Source organism: Ruditapes philippinarum, unplaced genomic scaffold (genome assembly GCF_026571515.1).
Source record: "Ruditapes philippinarum isolate M1 unplaced genomic scaffold, ASM2657151v2 ctg1869_1_1_1_1, whole genome shotgun sequence".
Classification (NCBI taxonomy): Eukaryota; Metazoa; Mollusca; class Bivalvia; order Venerida; family Veneridae; genus Ruditapes; species Ruditapes philippinarum.
The window spans coordinates 110,001-122,914 of record NW_026865473.1 but is presented as its reverse complement, the minus strand read 5'-3'; positions in this window follow the sequence as shown (position 1 = coordinate 122,914).

Sequence of the window (12,914 nt, the reverse complement as noted above, 5' to 3'; positions counted from 1 at the left end):
CAGATTACGTAAAAGATACAAGTGGTTTTGCGTTAGCAATAACCGGTTCTTACAAGATTGGCATGTTGTCATTAACATGTAAGTTGTGCTAACTGTCGACAGTTTTTGACAGATATCGAGATGCAGAAAAAGAGTCAGCAATTTTCACCAATTTACAATTTTTAATGTTTTGTTAAAGTACATTAAAAACAAAGAATGCGAATAAACTCTGCTCAGAAAAATAGTATTAACAAGTGTTTGAGTTTGCTCTGAAGAAAAACTGAAAAAGAAACGGAAAGCCGAAATACTTATTATTAAAGATTCCATAGATATTAATATGATGGAAGTTATTAATCAGGGCTGCGTTTCATGGAGAGTCCTAAGTTAATCCTAAATCCTAGGACTTATGACCAACTTTAGGAGAAAAAGTTTTTGCACTTAAGACCGTTTCAAGTAACTGTCCTATCTTTTGTCTTAAACTTAAGACTTATGATCAATTCGCTCTCCTGAAAAAAGTTACAAAATACAATGGCACGCGCATAATCCCGGATTGGATTTACTATGTATTTGATAATATCAAGTATAAAAAGTAATGTATTGCCCTCTTATCCTGTTGAGTGAAAATATATACCTCATTTCAAGAAAAACGATAAAATAACCTTTTTATTTAATTTCATAGTAAAAAAATGGTTACGATGTACAGCGCGCAGTAATATTATAATTTATAGATGCGTCTTGTTTTGCACGCGATATTTGGCGCTACATTGTGACGTCATGTAAACAACTCTTTAAACGTCTGTACAGCGTTAATGACTGAATTAAAGATATTGGTGTTCGGATTTATTTTCTTAGTTAGACCATTATCTATCATTCTAGATAGTTTTCAAACAAAAAATTCAACAAAAAATTGTTTGATTTTTGAGTGGTTTAACTTAGGACAATCTTAAGATACCTTTAAAACACTCCTAGACTTAGGACTGTTTTTGGTCATAAATTTAGGAGTCCTAAGTTAGGACCTTTTTTAAGACTTTCTTTGAAAATGCAAAATTGTCACAATTTTTGACTTAAGACAAACTTAAGACTTAGGACTCTCCATGAAACGCAGCCCAGTATTTCAATACCAAATGACAAACATACTTTTTGGAAGCTATTCAGTATTTATCGAAGATTTCTTTTAAAATGCAATCCTTTGACTACGATTATTGTAATAATTACTAAATACATGTAGAGGTACCCGCTATATTTTTTCAATAAAGTATTTCATTGAAACAAATGTCTCCTTTTTATAATGATTATTATTATTGTATCAAATCAAAACAAATATAATATTGAAATATTGCCATGTTTCTGATGCATGATATTATGGAATAAATCTATCTATCTATCTGTCTAAATCGAACACTATGTAAGTAGCACCTCGAATAAATAAACGATATCTCCTATATTTCACAGCAGGAATATTGCCATGTCTAGTCCAAATATTGAACATATTAGAAATAAGAACAGCTGTTACGTCTTTTATTAAATACTTTCGCTGGATTACTTATAAATATTACTTGTAAATGAGCACTGCAGCTATAAAAAATATAGCAACATGTTGCCATCAATATTAAACTTACCGCGGTATGACTCAAAGGTTATGCATGCTATGGAATAAATAATCATGTGATTGAAACGTTTTTTGTTACCTAAACTCACACAACTGTTTCATCATAAACATTGTAAGAATTAAATCAAAGTCAGAAAAGGCAGGGAAAACAGATGGTTCAGATTAAGCAATAGCAAAAGCCAAATGAAACAAACAGAAAACAAAAAATATCCGTACATCTGTTACAATAATAAGCTTGTTACTTCCTTTCAAACAACACTGAAACCTTTGCAATTTGGACTGTGGAGCATTTACAAAGCCTATTTTAAGATGAGTTTTTTTACTTTTATTTTCAATTATTTTATAGAATATCTTTATCAAATAAATAATAATTTTTTTGTTTAAGCAGCAAAACAACAAACAAAGTACATGTCAAAAAATTATACAGTTGCAAAGTACATACATTTACTTTAAAACATTTGCAACATTTTGTCAGCATGGAACGACAGTTGTATGAAAAACTTCAAGTAAAGGTCAATATGATATTGTGTGGGAAAGTTTAGGCTAATTTAGCATAACAGCATTCATAAATCATCAAATGAAGCTATAAGTAAAGTTAATCATGTATAAACGTCTTATAAATGGAGTTTTGTTTGGAAATTGTTTGTCCTACATGTAAATGAAGAGCTATGCGAGTAGCAACATTTATCCAAATCCTAGATAGTAAACAGTACATACTTTAACAAGATCTTAAAAGATCATTTGAATTAAAGATCACATTTGCCTTGAGCTTTATTCTTCGGTGTAAAAATGGGCGTTGCAAACAGAACTCATCAAAATGCATGCACATTTTAAATTTCAAAGATTATTAAAGTTATCGACCATCAACACAAACTCAATGAAAAATGTTAGACCACCTCATCCAAAACGAGTACGGCCGATAATATTCATCAACGTGCATTTACATACAATGTTTGACAATGTTTAAAGTTCTCAGGTCAATATATTATGATTTATCGGTCAGTGTTATTGCAATAAAAGTTCCTTGTGATCCCTGAAATAATTGTGGTAGGTATATGGCCGCGTCTACACCTATTCAAGTTTTGAAATACAAGTACATGTATCTTGTCTTGTATAATGCACCCTAACTCATCAAGTTAGTTTCAAATGTTTAAGTTAACGCACACAGACACTGCAGAGTGGGTCATGAAACATTTCTGCGTATTTTGAAAATTTGAGCTGACTTCAATAACAACTGTTTGCATTCAATGCATTTTTGAAAAAGTAAAGTCATATACATAAAATTTACAAAAAAGAATTACTTTACAAACTAGAGATGTGAATTTAATGGGCTAACTAAATTTTTGTCGTATATATAAATTTGTGGAAGGAATATGAAATGTATTACAAATGAAAATTCTTATCAATATCTGCCTTAATAGAAAAATACACTAAATATAAGTAATTTATATTTAATATGTAAATTGCACTTGAGACACTACCACGGCTGACATATCGAAAGATGTTCTAGAATTTACATCCAATTCGTAAATAACTGAATTATTTTGTATATTATGAAATACGAGTAATTTCTTAGAACAACATGCATTTTTAAAAACGTAACTACACTTGTTTTAATACAAAAATATATTGTTACAAACGAATTACCAAGAAAATGCAATTTATGATGGATTTGTCATGAATATAAATGTTTACTCACTCTGGTTATCTTAAGTGTAATTCCAACCAATAGTGTTTATGCAAGTTAAAATATATCCGGGAATGTAACTGTTATAATTTTCCTGTTATAATTTTCCTTAACTTAAATAACGTCTTTTCTTTACATAGAACTCATATGTTCTAAAACATATATTGCTAAATATTTAAACCTCAGAACATAATGTAAAATAATGTAAAATGATAAAAACGGTAGCAATAATATGTTCACGTGACCATCTAAATTGCAGTAATAATAATAACGCTATATACTGTATATCAAAACCACAAATAACACACAATTCTATAAAAGGTTATTTCCCATACTTTTCACAAACTGTCTTGCTATTGATGAAAACTATTTCTTTCATCAGGAATCATTCAATGTTTCTACATTATTCATATGGACCATTTATCTTTCAATAGATGACCTATTTTTTACATTTTTCCCGCGAACTCTTTTCAAATTTCTGTTCCCATGTGACCAAAGTAATATTTATCCGATAATTCATAATTCTTCAATTAAATTGATTTCTACAAGGAATTTGAACGCTTTATGGTAAGACTGTCCTAAAGTAGTTAGCAATTTTCTCGAAACTGTTTTTCTTGTTTTCTTTTATTTGAAAGATGATTTGCAGTTATTATCTTTTTCTATTTTCATTAAGTGTTGTTATTTTTTTTCTGATCCGTCGGGATCACTGATTCCAATATTTAAACAATTCAAATGTCACCATTACCATGTTTTTGTTGTTGAATTCTGCTTAAGCTGGTGATCGCAGACGTGGACAGCAGCTAGCAAGTGCCACTACCGTCCATGAACATGCTCAATGAAACCCAGTCTACAACATTTTCATTTTTGCCGTATTGGGCGTTCTTTAGGGATTCCGTATTTCTCTACGTTTTATTTAGTAAGATGAAGTCTGTTCACGAGAGATTATGCAAAACGCAACATCTCTCACGCTCGTGTACAACTGTTACGCAATAGTCAATAATTGCTACAAGTTTACTTCTTTTCATCCAGAAAATCTTAGATCTATGTAGTATGACAGACATGAAAACATACTAAGCAAAACATTACTTCTACACAATTCACATGTCTCTACATTGTAGTTTCAATGTCACAAGGAAAATTTTGCCTATCAGCTAAACATGAGGAGATTTCGATATATTGAAATCATAGGGAAATATTATAACAACTGTAAATATAACCGAAGATGTAGATCGTTATTTTGTAAAAGTTACATTTAACTCAGAGATTCTAGGATATCAGACATAATTTCATTTCGTAATACCAAGAAAATTGTATTCTGAAGTATAATGTAATCTAGTTGAATCAAATTAGAAAACATCTTAATTGTGAATATAATCCGGTACATAGCACGCACCTACAACACTTGATCAGAACGCATTGACATAACCTGTTGCGATTCTGTATAATTGTTGTTCCTACCTTTTTAACAAGTACATGAAAACACGATTTACTTACTTCTTCTTTAGCTGAAGACTGACCCATTTTACAGGTATTGCGTATTCCAGTTAATTTGTATAAGTCCGGAGGAATCCGAAAATTGTATGTCCATCCATGTTATATTATATTCTCACACATAATTTTCTTGCTTATCACTCTACATTTTGTTGCAGACGAGGGCGTTACGGCGTAGAACTGCAGAGTTACATACGAAAAATCTTTCCATGTGCATAAACGCTTAGGTAAATTTATCATATACAACAAACAATATAAATACAAGTCTATGGCAGGGTTTGTTTTTCACAGTGAATAGCTTGTAAATCATATGATATGTATGGAAAACGTATTAACAGGATATTTCAAAGAACACAAGACAATAGGCCAAAAGTTGTTCGTGAAACATGCTGATTTCGGCACTACAGCTGAAGCTCTAGAACTGTTGCTAGAACAGATGCTTCGTTCTGTTATCCATAGAACTTATATAGGATGCATTAAATCAGTTAGCAAATATGCTTTTCTATCCAATAATTGTAGTCTTTTATAATAAACCTTTCGTCAGGAAAAAACAAATGTATCATGTTAACTGACTCACCATTCATCTATAAAAAATGAAAAAGTGACGACTTTTAATATGAATAATCGTTCCATTTGTCATGATAAAAGAACCTTGTTTGAGGCCCGATTGAACTTCTGGGTATACAATGAACAGTTAAGAACTACATCGAATATAATACAAATTGTGTGTAATATCATATATATGAAATCAAATGTAGTAAAAATATATTTCATTTTATATTTTCTCTCTACGTCATAATTAATCACCAAAGGTCTTTCTAACAAACTCATTAAGCGAACCATGCCGACAAGGTTTGATTAAGTCTGTGCACCACAGATAATCAAATATAAAAAATCTCTCTCATAGGTTCCTTCCATCCAAATCACCGTCTATGCATTATTCAACAGTGTGAACTAAATTAATAGCCTAAGATTTCACAATTTTAAAGAATCATTTAACCAGACTCAGATATTCCAACTTTATCCAAATAATTAATGAAACATTTGCATGACAGATGTCTTACAAAATATTTTTTTCTTAAACATGATCATAATGGACTTTGATATCATATGAAAATTCGATTTTGATGAAGAATGTATGAATAATGCGGATCAATCCACATTAATAAACTGGTACTGATGCTTATTACTGAAATAAAAAGTAGTTATACTTCAAGGTTACAGCTGAATTCCCCTTGAATCTAAATTAATTGCGGTTTTCATAGACCAATCGATTGCTTTTCTCGGAATAACTTGAACAATATTTTCCCACAAAGTGTGCTTCGATAATAAAGGAATTAGTAAAAACACATTTCGGAGAAATTTCATTCCATGTTAAATATAGTTAAAACTTTCATTACCTAAATTTCCTTTCAAATTATGTATCAGTAAATCATGATAACAATATGCAGATATTTTTATATATCTCATTCAAAATACATATGTTTTGTCTTATCTAATTTTGATATTACGTAAGAATTTAAACAAATTTCAACAACAACAACGACGACGACACGAAGACAACAACAACAACAATAATAACAACAACAATATCATTATCATCATCATCATATCAGCATCATCATCATCATCATCATCATCATCAGCAGCAGCAGCAGCAGCAGCAGCAGCAGCAGCAAAAACAGCAGTAGTTCGTTAGAAGCAACTACAGTAAAATATTCAGAATCTTGTGTATATTGTTTGCGAACGCGTTATGTTTTTATTTGTTTGGGTCGTCAGACCAAACAAATAATGGTAGCGAAATTTCAGAGTCTAATGTTCTTAATTGCAAATGCCGAAAGTAGTCCACTTTTTTGAAGCGGTTACTTCCCTTTTGTATGTACACTAAAGCCGAAAAAAATTCAGGGAGATCACTGCGTAAAGAATGGTAAAGACAGGCGCATCAATTTTCAAGCAAAGTAATTCCGAATGGTCGAAGAATTTCTAAATATTGTTTTCTGGTATTTTCTGATCGAAAATAACTAAATACAAAGCGGGACATTCAATTCTGACACAGAAGTTTATGAAAAACCTAACAAACAAGTAGTTCCTCAAAACAGCTTAAACTAGCGATAAAAGAAAGAAATATTTATTTTGTTACAAGTATCCAACAAATTACAACGCAATTTAAAGTTAAACAATAGCGTTGGCTTATAGAATTGTCAAAAATGCACAATCACATAATTAACGCGGGATGAAAATATGATTTATTCAATGAAAAATACTATTTTTAGCCATGTCAGAATTACCGAAACTAACAAACCGAGGGCGAAGTATGGATATATATAGATTCTACATGTCGGACTGTTTTGGGGAGAGATTTTCGCTAAAATATTTACTTCAATTTTTTTAAACAACAGGTGACCCTGAACAAAAATACCTCGAAATTAATAAGGATTACAAACCTGAATGCAATGGAAGTTCTAAATTTAGAATGACTTGATATTATTCAGACAATTTGTGTATAACCTTCTCCGTGGTACAGTGGTAACGCGCTCGCTTAGTGAGTGAGAGGTCTCGAGTTCGATCCCAGTCGAGGAAATTTTTTTTTGTAAATTCTTTTTTTTAATTGTTTTTGTTAAGGAAATAGCCATGTTTACAAGGATTTAAAGTGGTGGCTGTCGTAAAAAAAGTACATAAATGATTTTTTTGATGCAACTCTAGTTATGCAGAATTCCGTAATGTGCCTTACAAAAATGAATTTAACGATACATAAAAATAAACTATATACAGGAAAAATGCAAAACAGATATACAGTACGATCTTTAGATTGCAAAGATCAGAAAATACAAAGAAAACTTGAAAGCCCTTTGATTCTTTATAAATATAACATGCTTATAGTAAGCTTCAGGATTATTTACATCTGTGTTAAACAACAGTTAAAAGTCGTTACAAGCCCTAATTTAGAATAATATGGTTTTCTTCAGGCCGTTCACAATAAAATTTAACCGTGGCTGAAGGGTTTTCAGGGCTCGCTTTAGGAAGCGAAGAGATCTGGAGTTCAAATCCCAGTAAAGTAACTCATATTTTTTAAATTGTTAAAGTCAAATAAACATTGGGATGAACTTGATATCAGTGTTGCAATTAGTCTTATAGCCAATTTACTACAATTAAAACGCTGGAAAGCATTGGTGGCACTAAACATATAATCTCACAACCTGCACCTTTCTTACATTCTGAGACCCAAACAAATTCAGCGCCTTCTGTGCTTTGATTTATATCTTATTACTGAACATCAATTTTTATTTTAAAATTTATACTCATAAGTAAGCATGAAATCAATTAAGCAGACGTCTACTTATCATGCAAATTAGACGCTTGCAATGATGAACGAATATTAAATAATTTCACTCATCTTTATACATAATATTACACATATTATTGAGGAAGCTTTTTATCAGAGTCTCAAATAGTGAAACAAACATACTACGTTTTCTTTTACTTTCTTTCACCTGGTTATTACTTCATAGATAATCAAAATTGATTAATTACATTCCATTCTTTAATGAATGATGAACAGTAACAACTGCCAAGAAAACAATCATAGTTAAAGAAAACAAGAAACCAGATAATAATTTACTTGTTAACATCAGCTACAAATATAAAAAAGTAAGATCAAGCGTTTATGAGATATATTTGAGAATAATACACTTAGAATAATAAACTATTTATTCCTGCTTAGTATAGGTATACATTCATATTATACTCGTATTATATAGATAAAATTGCCATGTTACCACCAGCACTCTAGATCGTATGAATAAACAATTGTAATAAATGTAGGACATACCTACATGTATATTCTAATATAAACAGATTTAACAATACTTGTATGTTTCTCTTATATATTTAAACACTATGTTCTGGTATTTTCGTCTGGAAATATTTTAAGCTTTCTGGGGAATCTATGCTAGGATATAGTCAAGGCATTGTATGTTACTTTAATTGAATAAATATACATGTTTCTAAAAATAGATACACATCTATAAAAAGATACACATATAGCACGATTTGCTTCATTATCTGTAAAACGCAGATTAAACACAGACTAGAAGAAAGTTTGAAACAGTTCAACCATTAATAACGTTAAAATCTCCCGGTCATTTCGCAGAAATTGTTAAAAGTTTAAAAACAAAGTTCAAAATTAACTAAAATTTGTTTTGTTTTACGTAGATTACTTTCTCAATCAAAGGTCCTTTTGTCAATAATTTTTTATCAACATTTAGTTTACCTCTTACATTTTCATATACAAAAAATGTACGTACATGTATACTTATCGTATTTTTTGTACATCCTTAAAAACATTGTTTGAAATAACGTTTTGATATATTCTCATTCTGCTGATGCAATAGTTGGCCAACAAGCTAATATCCCAGTTCGAAAATTCGATTGAAATAAGACAGCACAATAAACCAATAAACAAAGGGTTAATTGTCTTTCAGCATACACTATAGGGCAATTAACAAATAATTTAGGAGTTGAAAGGATAGAACAAAGAAAATATATTTTGCCAAGATACACCGCTGCCAAACAGTTATGTTTCATTCTATTTCTTTCATTTCTAATGCAAAGTTATGATAGATTCGTTTGTTTTTCATGTGAAAAACTACCGCCTCAAAACCACAAGATATACAGACATGTAGTTTGAATTTTCTCTTTCATTTCACTTATAATTTGAAACATTTGTGAAAATCAATGACACGACCATGGGAGTGACTAGATTGTTTTGTTTGATCAATACCTTCAAGGAAACATGGACAAAATAGTTAATAAGGCAACAGGCCAACAAGGCAATAATGAAAAAGGGGCGTGTTAATGTACGTAATGAATCAACCACACCCTATATCATTTAAAAGGGAAAATTTGAAACTTAAAAACATATGCAGATGTGCTCATACAGTGGTGATCATGGAACCTACAATTTTGCATATTGCTTCATAGCTATCATCTTAAAGAAAGTATATACCGGTCGCGGACAACTCATAAGAAAAATATAATTTGTAAACACTCAATAAACGAATTCAATTCTGTTATGTTTTAGAAAACGCAAAAAATAAAACGCATATTACCTACAGCATGATTATATTTTTACAAAAATAGATGATATGCTAAGTAAAAAAAATATAAAAGTATTTTTCAATTATATAATTTTTAAAAAGCTTTTTACAACACCAGCATTGAAATTAATATTTATATGCCAATTTTACGAAGAATATAAAATAGTTTAACATTTTCCACACCGTAGACCATACAGTGTTACATTAAGTGATAAGACCCCTTTTCTATGGGTATAAATCCCGACTGAGACCTTTTATTAATTCATTAGAGGAAGCTATTCAAGTCGGCTTTGGGAAGGTCGTTTGTCCCACTAAGGTGCCCTCTCTTGCCTCAGTTAAAACACAGAAGTGCATCTGGAATCTTGCTCCACAGGTAAAGTATACTTTGCAACCCCAATCACTGTGACTTGAAACTTAACAAACCAGAAACAAAATGCATTACTTATTCTTATGGTGAGCATACAAGAAAAGGAATAAAAGCAATGTCATGTTGCTTTCGATTGCCATGCAATAAAATGCAAGGCTATTTTTTTCAGACGCAGCCTCTATTCTATACTTGTTAACAAGGCAGCCAGAAACAGGCGTCAGATGTTTCAAATCTTTCGCAGGAAGTTTGTTCCCGTATGATTACTGAAGCTCAATTTTAATCAATAGAAAAAGTTGTTTGTTATCGCCTTAACAAAGAAGTTTAGAGATTGAGATACTTTCCGTTAACAAATTAAAGCAAAATGTTCTTTGATTTACAGATAAATCTTTCAATTCTGAGTGATATTAAGATAGAAACGAACCGCATATGTACCGTGTACAAATAAAATTCTGGTAAAATCACAGTCCTTACAAAATCTCAGAAAGAACATGAAGCGAAGCAGATGAAGAATTGTTGAAGTGGGATGAAATATTCAAAGTAATGAATATCTCTTTCTTTGTAATAACAAAAAAATATACCCAAATATTATTAATAAATCTATAGCTGAAATGTCGGAAAATGTGAGAACATTTCTAGTTGTTAAGTTAAAAAAAACCAACATAAATACGATTAAATGGCAACCCAAAATGTAAAATAATTCACGTTTCGACGGAATTGAATAAAGTAATAATACATGTACATTGCTAAGTAGAAAATTTATCAATCTATCTTTCTAATTTGTTTCTTTCATTTATTATGCAACGTTTTACTTGATTAGCTTTGTTTTTATGTCAACTCTTCATGGAATTTAATATCAGTGATAAACACAATGCATAGCTTTTTCTCTCTTCGCATGCAGCTTTGTGTTTAAAAAAAACTTGTGTTTGTTATAAACGTCATAAAAGGCATTAAAGTTTTATTTTTTGTTCATTTTCATTATCATTAGCCACCTTTTGCAAGTAAAGTTTTATGCACAACCTTTAAATAAGCATAAGCATAAAGGCGTATATGCAACGGATGCAGTCTTTATTTACTTTGCTAGCAGGAAATCATAATGACTTTTCCAGGCACAGATAGATCAGATGGTTTTTAATTCCGAAGGAAATTTTTATCAGTCTGATTATACAAGGCTAACTTATTACCAAAAGAATAAAGTATATGTTGTCGATGAAATGAAAGGAAGTTTAGCTATTTGAGACGATTATGTAAAAAATGGAATAGAACTGTTCTGGGATTCCCATGTAAAACTTTTATTTCTGATAATCGGCTTTGGGCCATTAGCGTAAGAATAACTGTTAAATCAGGTCAAGAATTCTTTGAGTTTCACAGACAACGAAAAACAAAACAGATCTTGGCCGAATGAAGAAATGAATTTTAAGCCTATTATTTGACTTTCAATGGTGTCTGATTGAATGTACATGAAGCAGAGATGATAAACACAGTAAGATTTTCTTGTTACGAGGAGAAATGTCTCAAAAGAGACAATGGACACAAAGGAAAAATGCTGGAAAACCAAATTTTTCTTTTTTAATCCAACCATTATGAAGAAAGACATAATTTGACCCCCAACCCCCCTCCCCCCTCAAAAAAAAAGCAAACGAACTTGAAACTAGAAGTCTCCAATTCTTATTGTGAACAAAGATGACAAAATTAATAACAAAAAATATACGTGCAAAGAAAGCAACAACAACACCAAACAAGATTGCATTTGAGAAAAATGCTTTGCCACCGCATTAATACAACACTAAATAGTAGTGTAGGAACAAATCTTTTTTGTTTCTATACAATTTGTGATTGTCATAATACATAGATCCCTGACCTATCTAATTCTTATTATCAGATTAGTGGTTAAATCTATTGTTTACTCAATAAAAGATCAGAATAGGAATATATCAATGCACTTGAGTCAGTGAATTTGGTGGTGAAGGTCCTATTTCACACAGCTGCATCAAAGGTGACACTAGAGGCAAAATTTGAACAACTTTGGTAGAGTACCTATAGATGATATCATTTAACAAATATTAAAGCTCTAAGCCTTGTACCTTCAGACAATAAGATTTTTTTATTTTTTACTGTATGTATATATTGAAAATCAATGACCCTGGGGCGGGGGCAATTTTGACCCCAGGGCTATTATTTGAACAATCTTGCTAGAGGTTCACTTCACAATGTTTCATGCAAAATATCTAACCTCTAGCATTTGTCAATTGCTAGAAGAATTTTTTTTAAAGTTTTTACTATAAGTTTTTACTATGTAAATATGAGGAAAATCAATGACCCCCGGGGCGGGGCCGATTTTGACCCCAGGGCTATAATTTGAACAATCTGGGTAGAGGTCTACCAGACAATGCCTTATGCAAAATATCTAAGCTCTAGGCCTTTTGGGTCTTTACAAGAAGGTATTTTAAGTTTTTACTATATGTACATATAGTGAAAATCAATGACCCCCGGGGCGGGGCTGATTTTGACCCCAGGGCTATAATTTGAACAATCTTGGTAAGGGTCTACCAGACAATGCCTTATGCAAAATATCTAAGCTCTAGGCCTATGGGTCTTTACAAAAAGGTATTTTAAGTTTTTACTATATGTACATATAGTGAAAATCAATGACCCCCGGGGCAGGGCCGATTTTGACCCCAGGGCTAT